The 16,859-nt window shown below is 42.3% G+C and overlaps 1 protein-coding gene across 4 annotated transcripts in view; it reads right to left on the reverse strand.

The window, feature by feature from the left end:
* The window catches only part of TNFSF4 (TNF superfamily member 4), a 286,979-nt gene that overhangs the window by 144,106 nt on the left and 126,014 nt on the right, over positions 1 to 16,859 (reverse strand). The gene's annotated exons all lie outside the window — the stretch shown is intronic.

A 16,859-nucleotide genomic window follows, 5' to 3' on the forward strand; every position in this document is an offset into this window, starting at 1 on the left:
TTCAACTCAAAATTGGCATCTCCTTCCGGGGGCAAGTTACTATCACTTTTACCTACTTATCTCTAGGAGTCTTAAGATAAAGAGAAAAAGTTTGCAGTCAGAAGTTATGAGTTTCATTTCTTTTCCTGCCACTTGACCAACTGTGTAAAATAGAGAAAAGAACAGATTTCTGCCTGACTCACAGAGCTATAATGTTGCTCAGACATGATAACAGGTGAAACTGCTTTGCAAATAACAAAGCTCAAGATCAGTGGTTCTCAAATGCTTTTGTTCCCAGGACATATTGGTCAATATCTGGAGACATTTTTGGTTGTCACATCTCAGAGTGCAGGTGCTACTTGGCATCTAGTAACTGGTCCAGGCCAGGGGTGCTGCTTAACATCCTACAATGTACAGGACAGCTTCTTACAACAAAAAAAATTACCCAGCCCAAATGCCAATAGTGATAAGGTTGAGAAAACCTGCCTCAGACAAATGTAAGCTACTCCCAGCTTCTCAAGCAATGTCTGGGGCCTAGGGACATCTCCTAGGTATGCCTGAATGACTGTAATCCTGAGAGGAAGTTCACTGTCCTCTGATCCAGCACCTCTCACTCAACAAGAGTGAGGAAGGAAAGTAGTCCTTCCCTTTCTGTCCTAGCCCACAGCCCCAGGAGTGAGTTGCTGCACAAGGGCTGAGGCAAAGACTAAGAAACACTTGTCTGACTCAAACTTACTAACACTCACTTTCCCTAGCTGCCTTCCTGGGAAACCAACTGGTCGAAAACATACTCTCCAAATGGATTGAATGTGTAGCTACTCAGGAGGCTGAGGCAGGAGAATTGCTTGAACCCAGGAGGCAGAGGATGCAGTGAGCTGAGACGTGCCATTGCACTCCAGCCTGGGCGACAGAGCAAGACTCTGTCTCTAAATTAATTAATTAATTAATTAAAATAAAATAAACATTTGTTGGGCCAGGCGCAGTGGCTCACATCTGTAATCCCAGCACTTTGGGAGGCCAAGGCAGGGGATCACGAGGTCAGGAGTTAAAGACCTGCCTGATCAATATGGTGAAATCTCGTCTCTACTAAAAATACAAGAAATTAGCCATGCGTGATGGCATGCACCTGTAGTCCCAGCTACTCGGGAGGCTGAGGCAGGAGAATCCCTTGAACCCAGGAGGCAGTGAACCAAGATCAGGCCACTGCACTCCAGCCTGGGCGATAGAGCAAGACACCGTCTCCAAAAAATAAATAAACACATAAATAAACATTTGTTGCACATCCACCTGCTTTCCATTGAGGAGGACACAGAAAATATACATCTCTTGTTTAGTAAATAAAATCTCTGCCATCACCATCTACAAGTTTAGAATTTAGTAAATGACACAACACGAATAACCAGTAAAGAATCCCAGACAATTCTGTTCATTCAAAATTACATGTGATATCATGCAGTGGCCAGGATAAAGATATGGATCAGAAGAAATGGAAAGGTCTTCAGGACACAACGGGCAACAAAGGAAGGGTGGCTAGGGTAGGTGTAGTTAATTGTATGTTTCAATATGACTGGGCATAGGGTACACAGATATTTTGGCAAGCTTTATTCTGGGTGTGTCTGTGAGAGTGTTTCTGGATAAATTAACACTTGAGTTAGTAGTCTGAATAAAGCAAATTGCCCTCCCTAATGTGGACGGGCCCCATCCAATCAGCTGAAGGCCTGAGAAAAATATAAAAGCTGACCCTCTTGCAAGTCAGAAGGAATTCCTCCTACCTGCTGCCTTCACGTTGAGACATCGGTTTTTCCCATTTCCAGATTCTGCTATAGACTGAATGTTGGTATCCCCCAAAACTCATATGCTGAAGCCCTAGCCCATAATGTGATGGTCTTTGGAGGTGGAGCCTTTGAGAGGGTATTAAATGAGATCATGTGGATGGGGCCCCCATGATGGGAATAGTGTTCTACTCCATCATAAGAAGAGGAGATAAGAAGAGGAGAAACCAGAACCCTTCTCCCTCCAACTCGTGAGGACACCGTCAGAAGGCAGCCATCTACAAGCCAAGAAGAGGTCTCTCAGCAGAACCCTACCATTCAGGAACCCTGATCTCAGACTTTCAGCCACCAGAACAGTGAGAAAAAATTTCTGTTGTCTAAACCACACAGTTGATGGTATTTTGTTATGACAGCATGAGCTGACTAAGATAGACTCAAACTGAAACATAGGCTTTTCCTGTGTCTCAAGTCTGCTGGCCATTGGACTCCAGCTACATCAGCTCTCCTGGTTTGCTGACCTTCAGACTCATATTGGAACTATATCAGCAGGGTTCAGGGTTCTCCAGGGTCTTCAGCTTGCTAACTCACCCACTTTGCAGATCTTAAGACTTGTCAGCCTCCATAATCATGTGAGCAAAATTCCTATTAATTAATTAATTAATTAATCCTACTAGTTCTTTTTCTGTGGTGAACCCAGAGAAATGAATTTTGGTACTAAGATTGGTTCTAAGGAAAAAGAACGCTAAGGATTAATTTTCTTAATTGGTTGTGAGGTTTCTGGAATTGGCTCTCTAATCTGATTAAAGATGCTAGTGACTATTTTTAGTGGTAAAGAGAAGACTAACAGTCATAGCATAATCTGGCAATAGAGAGACACAAAATATCTTCATTAAATACTCCCATATAACCACTTATAAGATGCAAGGATCTAAGTGACTACATATTTCAGGTATTGTTCTCAAATTAAAGAATATAATGACATTGGCGAGTTGATCCTACAAAGGTAAAAGAAAATGATGAACCTAAGTTCTCTGCTTAAACTGTGCAAATAATGTGAAAGCTTCTATATTTGCCCTAACAGAGTTCCTTATGTTCTGTAGTCATAGGGCTGAGACTGATTAAAATTAAACATAGAATCTCATCCTACAACTGGCTGAATTACAACACAAGTTGAACGTTCAGGTCTATAGGGTGTCTACTGTTAAAATGATTAGGAAGTAATGAAATCCTGAAAGTTGGAATAGGGATGTATGAGAAGACCCTGATGAAGCTTGGGACACTAGGCCCCTAAACTGATGAGTCTTCTTTGCCAGTGGAGGAGGTGTCTCCACTGCAGTATGAGAGAATTATCCTTGCATTGCCTAGAAAATTGTAATGGTCCCCCTTGAGGCAGTTGCCTTTCAAGAAATGCTGGTTCCCCTCAGGGGACCCACTCCCACCACCTCTTTGCTTCTAGACTTGTAACTAGACTTAAATCCCAGCAGGCCCCTAAAGGTGAAGTACAAAGTGTGACCCAAAAGGAGGTGGTCTGCACTCCAAAAGAACTACTCAAGTTTTCTCATTTATACAAGCAGAAATCAGAGGAACATGTGTAGGAATGGATATTGAGGTTGTGGGATAATAGTGGAGGAAACATAAATTGAATCAGCCAAATTTATTGATATGAGCTCACCAAGCAGAGATTCTTCATTTAATGTTGTAGCTCAGGGAGTTAAGAAACTCTCTGACTCTAACTGCTTGCTTAGTTGGTTAGATGAAACATGGACCAAACAGTGGCCCACAGAGAGCAAGGTGGAAATGCCAGACCTGCCTTCTTTCAATGTAGAGGAAGAGATTCAAAGGTTTAAGGAGATTGGAAAGTTAGAGTGGATATGTTACTTAAGATCTACTCACCCATAATCAGAGGCTCTAGAAGACACATCTTTCACTACGACTGTGAGAAATAAATTTGTGACAGGAGCCCTGGCATCTTTGAAGAGCTCTGCGATCATTCTTCTCTGTAGGCCAGACATTACGGTAGAAACAGCCCCCACTGGATTAGGATACCTAAATGCAATGGAGCTAATGGATCCTGGGGTGGCAGTCAGCAGCCAAAGGCAAGGGGGATGTGATCACCATAATAAACAGCAGAGTCAAGGCAGCAGTAAGGCACACCTCAGGCACCAACTAGAAATGAAATAGATGGGAAACATACTAAATTTGAGTAAATTCTTACTTGATCTATATAAGCAGAAATATTCTAGGTCAAGTGAACAAAAGTCTAATCTGAATCAGAAAAACACAGGATTGGGGGGCGGAGGAAGATGGCCAAATAGGAACAGCTCCAGTCTCCAACTCCCAGCACAAGCAACACAGAAGACCAGTGATTTCTGCATTTTCAACTGAGGTACTGGGGTCATCTCACTGGGCAGTGCTGGACAATTGGTGCTGGTCAGCTGCTGCAGCCTGACCAGCGAGAGCTGAAGCAGGGCGAGGCATTGCCTCACCTGGGAAGCGCAAGGGGGAAGGGAATCCCTTTTCCTAGCCAGGGGAACTGAGACACACAACACCTGGAAAATCGGGTAATTCCCACCCCAATACTGCGCTTTAAGCAAACAGACACACCAGGAGATTATACCCACACCTGGCCGGGAGGGTCCCACGGCCACGGAGCCTCCCTCATTGCTAGCACAGCAGTCTGCAATCTAACCACAAGGCAGCAGCGAGGCTGGGGGAAGGGCGCCCGCCATTGCTGAGGCTTAAGTAGGTAAACAAAGCCGCTGGGAAGCTCGAACTGGGTGGAGCTCACAGCAGCTCAAGAAAACCTGCCTGTCTCTGTAGACTCCACCTCTGGGGACAGGGCACAGCTAAACAACAAAAGGGGAAGCAGCAGAGGCCTGTACAGATGCAAACGACTCTGTCTGACAGCTTTGAAGAGAACAGTGGATCTCCCAACACGGAGGTTGAGATCTGAGAACGGACAGACTGCCTGCTCAAGTGGGTCCCTGACCCCTGAGTAGCCTAACTGGGAGACATCCCCCACTAGGGGCAGTCTGACACCCCACACCTCACAGGGTAGAGTACACCCCTGAGAGGAAGCTTCCAAAGGAAGAATCAGACAGGTACACTCGCTGTTCAGCAATATTCTATCTTCTGCAACCTCTGCTGCTGATACCCAGGCAAACAGGGTCTGGAGTGGACCTCAAGCAATCTCCAACAGACCTACAGCTGACGGTCCTGACTATTAGAAGGAAAACTATCAAACAGGAAGAACACCTATACCAAAACCCCATCAGTACGTCACCATCATCAAAGACCAGAGGCAGATAAAACCACAAAGATGGGGAAGAAGCAGGGCAGAAAAGCTGGAAATTCAAAAAATAAGAGCGCGTCTCCCCCTGCAAAGGAGTGCAGCTCATCGCCAGCAACGGATCAAAGCTGGTCAGAGAATGACTTTGACGAGATGAGAGAAGAAGGCTTCAGTCCATCAAACTTCTCAGAACTAAAGGAGGAATTACGTACCCAGCACAAAGAAACTAAAAATCTTGAAAAAAGAGTGGAAGAATTGATAGCTAGAATAATTAATGCAGAGAAGGTCATAAATGAAATGACAGAGATGAAAACCATGACACGAGAAATACGTGACAAATCCACAAGCTTCAGTAACCAACTCGATCAACTGGAAGAAAGAGTATCAGCGATTGAGGATCAAATGAATGAAATAAAGCGCAAAGAGAAACCAAAAGAAAAAAGAAGAAAAAGAAATGAACAAAGCCTGCAAGAAGTATGGGATTATGTAAAAAGACCAAATCTACGTCTGATTGGGGTGCCTGAAAGTGAGGGGGAAAATGGAACCAAGTTGGAAAACACTCTTCAGGATATCATCCAGGAGAACTTCCCCAACCTAGTAGGGCAGGCCAACATTCAAATTCAGGAAATACAGAGAAGGCCACAAAGATACTCCTCGAGAAGAGCAACTCCAAGACACATAATTGCCAGATTCACCAAAGTTGAAATGAAGGAAAAAATCTTAAGGGCAGCCAGAGAGAAAGGTCGGGTTACCCACAAAGGGAAGCCCATCAGACTAACAGCAGATCTCTCGGCAGAAACTCTACAAGCCAGAAGAGAGTGGGCGCCAATATTCAACGTTCTTAAAGAAAAGAATTTTAAACCCAGAATTTCATATCCAGCCAAACTAAGTTTCATAAGTGAAGGAGAAATAAAATCCTTTACAGATAAGCAAATGCTTAGAGATTTTGTCACCACCAGGCCCGCCTTACAAGAGACCCTGAAGGAAGCCCTAAACATGGAAAGGAACAACCGGTACCAGCCATGGCAAAAACATGCCAAAATGTAAAGACCATCGAGGCTAGGAAGAAACTGCATCAACTAACGAGCAAAATAACCAGTTAATATCATAATGGCAGGATCAAGTTCACACATAACAATATTAACCTTAAATGTTAATGGACTAAATGCTCCAATGAAAAGACACAGACTGGCAAACTGGATAAAGAGTCAAGACCCATCAGTCTGCTGTATTCAGGAGACCCATCTCACATGCAGAGACATACATAGGCTCAAAATAAAGGGATGGAGGAAGATCTACCAAGCAAATGGAGAACAAAAAAAAGCAGGGGTTGCAATCCTAGTCCCTGATAAAATAGACTTTAAACGATTAAAGATCAAAAGAGACAAAGAAGGACATTACATAATGGTAAAGGGATCAATTCAACAGGAAGAGCTAACTCTCCTAAATATATATGCACCCAATACAGGAGCACCCAAATTCATAAAGCAAGTCCTTAGAGACTTACAAAGAGACTTAGACTCCCATACAATAATAATGGGAGACTTCAGCACTCCACTGTCAACATTAGACAGATCAACGAGACAGAAAGTTAACAAGGATATCCAGGAATTGCACACATCTCGGCACCAAGCGGACCTAATAGACATCTATAGAACTCTCCACCCCAAATCAACAGAATATACATTCTTCTCAGCACCACATCGCACTTATTCCAAAATTGACAACATAATTGGAAGTAAAGCACTCCTCAGCAAATGTAAAAGAACAGAAATTATAACAAACTGTCTCTCAGACCACAGTGCAATCAAACTAGAACTCAGGACTAAGAAACTCAATCAAAACCGCTCAACTACATGGAAACTGAACAACCTGCTCCTGAATGACTACTGGGTACATAACGAAACGAAGGCAGAAATAAAGATGTTCTTTGAATCCAATGAGAACAAAGATACAACATACCAGAATCTCTGGGACACATTTAAAGCAGTGTGTAGAGGGAAATTTATAGCACTAAATGCCCACAAGAGAAAGCTGGAAAGATCTAAAATTGACACTCTAGCATCACAATTAAAAGAACTGGAGAAGCAAGAGCAAACACATTCAAAAGCTAGCAGAAGGCAAGAAATAACTAAGATCAGAGCAGAACTGAAGGAGATAGAGACACAAAAAACCCTCCAAAAAATCAATGAATCCAGGAGTTGGTTTTTTGAAAAAATCAACAAAATTGACAGACTGCTAGCAACACTAATAAAGAAGAAAAGAGAGAAGAATCAAATAGATGCAATAAAAAATGATAAAGGGGATATCACCACCGACCCCACAGAAATACAAACTACCATCAGAGAATACTATAAACACCTCTACGCAAATCAACTAGAAAATCTAGAAGAAATGGATAATTTCCTGGACACTTACACTCTACCAAGACTAAACCAGGAAGAAGTTGAATCCCTGAATAGACCAATAGCAGGCTCTGAAATTGAGGCAATAATTAATAGCCTACCAACCAAAAAATGTCCAGGACCAGATGAATTCACAGCTGAATTCTACCAGAAGTACAAGGAGGAGCTGGTACCATTCCTTCTGAAACTATTCCAATCAATAGAAAAAGAGGGAATCCTCCTTAACTCATTTTATGAGGCCAACATCATCCTGATACCAAAGCCTGGCAGAGACACAACAAAAAAATAAAATTTTAAACCAATATCCCTGATGAACGTCGATGCAAAAATCCTCAATAAAATACTGGCGAACTGGATTCTGCAGCACATCAAAAAGCTTATCCACCATGACCAAGTGGGCTTCATCCCTGGGATGCAAGGCTGGTTCAACATTCGCAAATCAATAAACGTAATCCAGCATATAAACAGAACCAAAGACAAGAACCACATGATTATCTCAATAGACGCAGAAAAGGCTTTTGACAAAATTCAACAGCCCTTCATGCTAAAAACGCTCAATAAATTCGGTATTGATGGAACGTACCTCAAAATAATAAGAGCTATTTATGACAAACCCACAGCCAATATCATACTGAATGGGCAAAAACTGGAAAAATTCCCTTTGAAAACTGGCACAAGACAGGGATGCCCTCTCTCACCACTCCTATTCAACATAGTGTTGGAAGTTCTGGCTAGGGCAATCAGGCAAGAGAAAGAAATCAAGGGTATCCAGTTAGGAAAAGAAGAAGTCAAATTGTCCCTGTTTGCAGATGACATGATTGTATATTTAGAAAACCCCATTGTCTCAGCCCAAAATCTCCTCAAGCTGATACGCAACTTCAGCAAAGTCTCAGGATACAAAATTAATGTGGAAAAATCACAAGCATTCTTATACACCAGTAACAGACAAGCAGAGAGCCAAATCATGAATGAACTTCCATTCACAATTGCTTCAAAGAGAATAAAATACCTAGGAATCCAACTTACAAGGGATGTAAAGGACCTCTTCAAGGAGAACTACAAACCACTGCTCAGTGAAATCAAAGAGGACACTAACAAATGGAAGAACATACCATGCTCATGGATAGGAAGAATCAATATCGTGAAAATGGCCATACTGCCCAAGGTTATTTATAGATTCAATGCCATCCCCATCAAGCTACCAATGAGTTTCTTCACAGAATTGGAAAAAACGGCTTTAAAGTTCATATGGAACCAAAAAAGAGCCCGCATTGCCAAGTCAATCCTAAGTCAAGAGAACAAAGTTGGAGGCATCATGCTACCTGACTTCAAACTATACTACAAGGCTACAGTAACCAAAACAGCATGGTACTGGTACCAAAACAGAGATATAGACCAATGGAACAGAACAGAGTCCTCAGAAATCATACCACACATCTACAGCCATCTGATCTTTGACAAACCTGACAAAAACAAGAAATGGGGAAAGGATTCCCTATTTAATAAATGGTGCTGGGAAAATTGGCTAGCCATAAGTAGAAAGCTGAAACTGGATCCTTTCCTTACTCCTTATATGAAAGTTAATTCAAGATGGATTAGAGACTTAAATGGTAGACCTAATACCATAAAAACCCTAGAAGAAAACCTAGGTAGTACCATTCAGGACATAGGCATGGGCAAGGACTTCATGTCTAAAACACCAAAAGCAACGGCAGCAAAAGCAAAAATTGACAAATGGGATCTAATTAAACTAAAGAGCTTCTGCACAGCAAAAGAAACTACCATCAGAGTGAACAGGCAACCTACAGAATGGGAGAACATTTTTGCAGTCTACTCATCTGACAAAGGGCTAATATCCAGAATCTACAAAGAACTCAAACAAATTTACAAGAAAAAAACAAACAACCCCATCAAAAAGTGGGGAAAGGATATGAACAGACATTTCTCAAAAGAAGACATTCATACAGCCAATAGACACATGAAAAAATGCTCATCATCACTGGCCATCAGAGAAATGCAAATCAAAACCACAATGAGATACCATCTCACACCAGTTAGAATGGCAATCATTAAAAAGTCAGGAAACAACAGGTGTTGGAGAGGATGTGGAGAAATAGGAACACTTTTACACTGTTGCTGGGATTGTAAACTAGTTCAACCATTATGGAAAACAGTATGGCGATTCCTCAAGGATCTAGAACTAGATGTACCATATGACCCAGCCATCCCACTACTGGGTATATACCCAAAGGATTATAAATCATGCTGCTATAAAGACACATGCACACGTATGTTTATTGCGGCACTATTCACAATAGCAAAGACTTGGAATCAACCCAAATGTCCATCAGTGACAGACTGGATTAAGAAAATGTGGCACATATACACCATGGAATATTATGCAGCCATAAAAAAGGATGAGTTTGCGTCCTTTGTAGGGACATGGATGCAGCTGGAAACCATCATTCTTAGCAAACTATCACAAGAACAGAAAACCAAACACCGCATGTTCTCACTCATAGGTGGGAACTGAACAATGACATCACATGGACTCGGGAAGGGGAACATCACACATCAGGGTCTATTATGGGGAGGGGGGAGGGGGGAGGGATTGCATTGGGAGTTATACCTGATATAAATGACTAATTGATGGGTGCTGACCAGTTGATGGGTGCAGCACACCAACATGGCACAAGTATACATATGTAACAAACCTGCACATTATGCACATGTACCCTAGAACTTAAAGTAAAATAAATAAATAAATAAATAAATAAATAAATAAATAAGAAAACACAGGATCATGGCCCCTCCATCATTTCTACATTTAAACCAGTTAACAGACCAGAATCCCTTCAATTAAGAAAAGGCAGGTCTTCTAGAGGAAGAACTCTAGTACACTGCTTAAAATATATACTGTTACTATTTCTACCAGCCTTCCCTAAAGTAACCTACAGCATTTAGCCAAGGTAACTATAGATTGGGGGAAAGTAAATAATCAGACTTTTCCAGGACTACTGAACACTGGCTCTGAACTGACAATAATTTTCCAGGAGACCCAAAACGTGACTTTGATCCCTCAGCCACAGTAGGGGCTTATGAAGATAAGGTAATCAATACTGTTGTAGCTCCGGTCCATCTCACAGTGGGCACAGTGGGTCCTGACCCCATCATGTGGTTATTTTCCCAGCTCTAGAATGCATAATTAAGACAGACATACTCAGTAGCTCACCAAATCCCCACGAGGCTATTATGGTGGGAAAGGCCAAGTGGAAGCCCCTGAAAGTACCTTACCTAGGAATACAGTAAACCAGAAGCAATATTGGATTCCTGAAGGATTACAGAGATTACTACCACAATTAAAGATTTGAAAGACACAGGGATGGTGATTTCCACCACACTCCCATTCAATTTGCCTATTTCGGCTGTGCAAAGGACAAGTGGATCTCAGAGAATTACAGTGGATTATTTTAAGTTTATGGAGATGGTGACTCTAATTGCAGTTGCTCTACTAGATGTGGTTTCATTGCTTGAGAAAATCATCACATTCCCTGGTACCCGGTATGCAGCTATTGATCAGGCAAATGCCTTTTTCTCTGTGTCTATTATCTAGGACCACCAAAAGCAGTTTCAAGCAGTTTGAGCCCACAAGGCCAGAAATCTACCTTCACTGTCTACCTCAGAGGCATAACAACTCTCTCTGACCCAGTGTCACAATTTAGTTTGTGGGGATCTTGATTGCTTTTCCCTTCCACAAGATATCACATGGGTCCATTACATTGATGACATTGTGCCAATTGGAACTACTGAGCAAGAAGAAGTACTGTTGGTAAGACATTTGCACATCAGAGGGTAGGAAATAAATCCAGTAAAGATTCAGGTACTTTCACTTGTGAAATTTTTAGGGATACAGTGGTATGAGGCATGTGGGAGACATTGCTTCAAAAAGTAAAGGTCAGTCATGGCATCTACCTGTTCCTACAACAAAAAAAGAGGCACAATGCTTATTAGGCCGCTAGAGTCTAGAGGCAACATGTTTCTCATTGAGGTGTGTTACTTCCACCTATTTACCAAGTGACTTAAAAAGCTGCTAGTTTTGAGTGTGGCTCCAAAAAAAAAAAAAAAAAAAAAAAAGTCTCTGCAATAAATCCAGGCTAATGTAAAAGCTAATCTGCTATTGAGCCAGGTGATTAAGCAGATCCCACCATACTTAAAATGACGGTGACAGATAGGAATCCTGTTTTGAGATTTGGCAGGCTCTTATAGGTGTATTGCAGTGCAGGCCTCTAGGATTTTGGAGCAAAGCCCTGCAATACTCCACAGATAACTTCTCTTATTGAGAAACAACTCTTGGCCTGCTATTGGCCTTAGTAAAGATTGGTTGCTTAATTATAGGCCAGCAAGTTACCATGAAACCTAAACTCCCCAACATGAATTGGCTGTTATCTGATCCACCAAGCCGTAAAGTTGGGTGTGCAAAGCAGCACTCTATCATCAAAGGGAAGTGGTAAATATGAGGTCAGGCCCAAGCAGTCCTGAAGGCACAAGTATGCCTGCTGCCCCCACTTCTGCTATACTACCCTCTCTCTTCTAGTCTGCACCTATGGCTTCACTGGGAGTTCTCAATGACCATTTGACAGAGGAAAAGAAAACTCAGCCTTGGTTTACAGACAGGTCTATATAATGTTCAGGCACCACCCAAGAGTGGACAGCTGCAGCACTATAGCCCTTTTCCAGAGCACTGCTGAAGGATAGTGGTGAAGGGAAATCCTCCAAGTGGACAGAACTTTGAGCAGTGCACCTGATTGTTCATTTTGTTTGAATGAAGAAATGGCCAGACGTGTGATTATATATGGATTCATGGGTTGTGGCCATGGCTGATGGTCAGCAACTTGAAAGAAACATGATTAGAAAATTGATGACAAGGAAATTTAGAGAGGAAGTAGACCTCTCTGAATGGGCCAAATGGATGAAGATATTTGTGTGCCATGTGAATGCTCACCAAAGGGTGACCTCAGAGAGGAGGATGTTAATAGTCAATTGGCTAGGATCACTTTTCTGTGGGTAATAGTCAGCCTCCCTCTCCAGCCACTCCTGACATTGCCTGAGGGGATCATGAAAAAAGAGGCCATAGTGGCAGGGATGAAGTTATGCATGGACTCAACAACATGAACTTCTGCTCACCAAGGCCTAGCTGAAGACAATGACTGCTGACTTCCCAATCTGCCAACATCAGAGACCAACACTGAGTCCCCAGTATGGCACCATTCCCCCAGAGGAATCAGACAGTGACCTGGTTGTAGGCTGATTATACTAAATGGCTTCCATCATGGAAGGGAAAGATTTTGGCCTTACTGAAATGGACATTTACTGTGGAAATGGATCTGCCTTCCCTGAACACAATGCTTCTGCCAAAACTATCATCTGTGGACTTACAGAATGCCTTATGCACTGTCATGGTGTTTCACACAGCATTGTTTCTGATGATAGAACTCACTTCACAGAAAATGAAGTGTGTCAGTGGGCCCATGCTCATGAAATTCACTGATCTTACCATGTATCCCACCATCCTGAAACAGCTGGTTTGACAGAATGGTAGAATGACTTTTTGAAGACTCAGTTATAGCACCAGCTACGTACCAATACCTTGCAGGGCTAGAGCAAGGTTCTCCAGAACACTATATATGCTCCAAATCAGTGTCCAATGTACAGTGCTGTTTCTCCCATAGCTAGGGTCCAGGATTCATGGGTCCAGAAATCAAGAATACAAATGGGAGAGGCACCACTCATTATTACTGTCAGTGACCCACTGGCAAAATTTTTGCTTCCTGTTTCCACAACTTTATGCTCTGCCAGCCCAGAGGTCTTATTTGCAGGGGTGGAATGCTACAATGATTCCATTGAATTGGAAGTTAATACTGCTGCCCAGCCACCTTGGAATCCTCCTGGCTCTGAACCAGCAGGTAAAAAAGGAAGTTACTGTGTTGGCTGGGGTAATTAAACCTGGCTACCAAAAGGAAATTGGACTACCACTCCACGATGGAGGTAAAATCTGGAATACAAGAGATTCCTTCAGGCATTCTTAGTATTACTATGCCCTGTGATTAAGGTCAGTGGAAAACTACAACACCACAATCCAGGCAGGACTACTAATGACCCAGACCCCTCAGGAATGATGGTTTGGATCATCTCATTAGGTAAAGAACCACAATCACCGGGCACAGTGGCTCACGCTTGTAATCCCAGCACTTTGGGAGGCCGACACAGGCGGATCACGAGGTCAGGAGATTGAGACCATCCTGGCTAACGTGGTGAAACCCCTTCTCTACTAAAAATACAAAAAATTAGCCGGGCGTGGTGGGGGGCGCCTGTAGTCCCAGCTACTTGGGAGGCTGAAGCAGGAGAATGGCGTGAACCCGGGAGGCAGAGCTTGCAGTGAGCCGAGATCACGCCACTCCACTCCATCCTGGCGACAGGCAAGACTCCGTCTCAAAATAAATAAATAAATAAATAAATAAATAAATAAATAAATAAATAAAAATAACCACAATCAGGCAGGGTGCAGGGGCTTATGCCTTTAATCCCAACACTTCAGGATGGTCACTTGAACCCAAGAGTTTGAGACCAGCCTGGGCAACATTGTGAGACCTCATCTCTATACACAAAAAAATTTTTAATTAGCCAGGCATGGTGCTGCATGCTTGTAGTTCCACCTAATCAGGAGGTTAAGTTGGGAGGATCACTTGAGGCTGGGAGGTAGGGGCTGCAGTGAGCTGTGATTATGCCACTGCACTCCAGCCTAGGTAACAGAAGGAGATCCTATATCAAAAAATTAAAAATAAAAATAAAAAAAAACAGCTAAAGGCAAAGCGAGTGCAGAATGAGTAGTGAAAGAAGGAGGTAATTACAAATACCAGCTATAGCAATGTGACAAGTTACAGAATTCAGTACTGTAATTGACATATTTCATCCTTATTTTGTTATGAATATGATTGTATGCATAGTAAAATTTATATATATAATATTTATTTTCTTATTCTCTTCTCATGCAACATAAGATATAGTAACTTTATATCATAGCGTGTAAGTATTGTTAATTTTACAATATAGTATTTAACTTATGGGATATCAAGGAGAAGAATAAACATCACACAAGAATCTTACCTGCTTTTCCTGGTGAATGGTTAGTGTACTCTTTGTTGTACATAGGATAGTTGTATCATGTTAGGGCAAAATATGACTTTGCTTTTGTCTTTATTTGGACATTGAATATGTTTTAAGGAGATGCAGATAGGTGCTAAGTTAATCAGGGGTAGACTTGTGATAGCTTAAAGAGTCATCTTGACTAGGCAACAGTGTGCCTGGATATTTGCTCAAGTATTATTCTGGGTGTGTCTGTACGGGTGCTTCTGGATAAGATAAAATACTTGAATTAGCAGACATAGTAAAGGTTGCCCTCTCTTTACTATGACGTGAGTGGGCCCCAATCTAACAGTTGAAGACCTCAATAGAACAAAAAGGTTAAATCTCCTGCAAGTAAAAAGGAATTCCTTCTGTCTGACTGTCTTTGAACTGAGACATCAGTTTTTTCCTGTCTTTGGACTCAAACTGAAACATCAGTTTTTCCCAGGTCTCGAACCTAGTATCTTCAGGAATGGGACTACACCATCAGCTCTCCTGGATCTCCAGCTTGCCCACTGCAGGCATTGGGACTTGTCAGCCTCCATAATTGTGTTAGCTAATTCCTTATGTATCTATTCTCTTTACACACACACACACACACACACACACACACACACACACACACACATCCTATTAGTTCTGTTTCTCTGGAGAACCCTGACTACTATAGTAGGGAAAGAGAAATTGTGTAGCAGGAGCAAAATGCAGGAAGCAGCACTAAGGATGGACCTTTGAGGTGATGAGCCTGACCCTCTAAAAAAAGCTTAAGCAATTTAATGGGTGAGGAAGTTTGTTTTTAGAAGCCTATAGCCCCAACCAGGTCCCCAGGGCACATAGATTTGTAAGGAGAAAAGGAGGAGAGATTGGCAGACCTCAAGAAATCTAGATATTTTCAAGTAACAAACAAGGAAGCAGACACGAGTGAATGCTTTGGTTTCCCTGAAGGTCTCTCTCCCCAGCCATGGCCTGAGAGTGATAAAGAGGGTTCTAGAATGGGAATGAGGAGGAAGAGATAAAATAGATGGATAGGCTTTCCCTCTCCCTTTCCTTCTTTATCCGTTTGCCAGGTTTACTAGCAATAAGATGCCCTGTCTGTGAGTGCTGCATAGTCTTGGTGATATGGTTTGGCCATGTCTCCACCCAAATCTCATCTTGAATTGTAGTTCCCATAATCCCCACATGTCATGGGAGGAACTCAATGGGAGGTAATTAAATCATGAGGGCAGCTACCTCCATGCTGTTCTCGTGATAGTGAGTGAGTTCTCACGAGATCTGATGGTTTTATAAGGGGCTTTTCCCTAACTTAACTCTTCACTTCTCCTTGCTACCACCATGTGAAGAAGGACGTGTTTGCTTCCCCTTCTGTCATGATTTTAAGTTTCCTGTGGCCTCCCCAGCCATGCTGAACTGTGAGTCAATTAAACCTCTTTCTTTGTAAATTACCCAGTCTCAAGTATTTCTTCATAGCAGCATGAGAACAGACTAATACACTTGCCAAACAGAAGAAATACCTTTCCTTCTTATCTGCTTGGGACAAACAGAGCCCACAGCAGTGTAGAAGATCAAACCATGAGTCAATGAGCTATGAAAGAAGACAGAGGAGGCTCAGAATAATGAGTGTAATTCCAAAATTTGAAAAGAGACAGCAGGTCTTTGTATTCATTAGTCAACAGACATTTAACAACTGTATTTAGCACAGGCCCCCTTGTCAGAATATGACTAAGGCCTGGTCACCCAGTGGCTTGACTGCCACAACCTCCTCCCCAAGTGGGATGAGCTAATAAGAACTCTGGATGTGGAGTTAGGAGACATAATTAAATCTCAGCTTGGCCACTTACTAGCTTGTGCCCCTAAGAAAGTTCCTGAGCATTTCTAGACCTCAATTTTGTCACTTTCAGACAGGAGATATTACAATCCTTTCACAGAACTGCTATGAGGTATAAGTAACATACGTTAGTGGTATGCGATAAGCCTAAGACAAATGCCAGATGAAGTCAGTGCCCTATAAATGTTGTTTTCCTTCCTTTTCTGTTGGTATTTTTCCATTCTGGTGAAAGATTGCTCTGTGCTCCATTGCAGAAGCATCCTTACCATTTCCTACCCTAAAATCCCTGTCCCAGACCCCAAGTCCAGCATCCTGAAGATGTCCTCTCACCCCTTCTGGAAGTCTCAGTGGCTCCACGTACCCTCTAGAATTCCTGCTCCTCCCTTTATTTGAGTCCTTCTGTTTCT

This window comes from Rhinopithecus roxellana, chromosome 8 (genome assembly GCF_007565055.1).
Source record: "Rhinopithecus roxellana isolate Shanxi Qingling chromosome 8, ASM756505v1, whole genome shotgun sequence".
Taxonomy (NCBI): Eukaryota; Metazoa; Chordata; class Mammalia; order Primates; family Cercopithecidae; genus Rhinopithecus; species Rhinopithecus roxellana.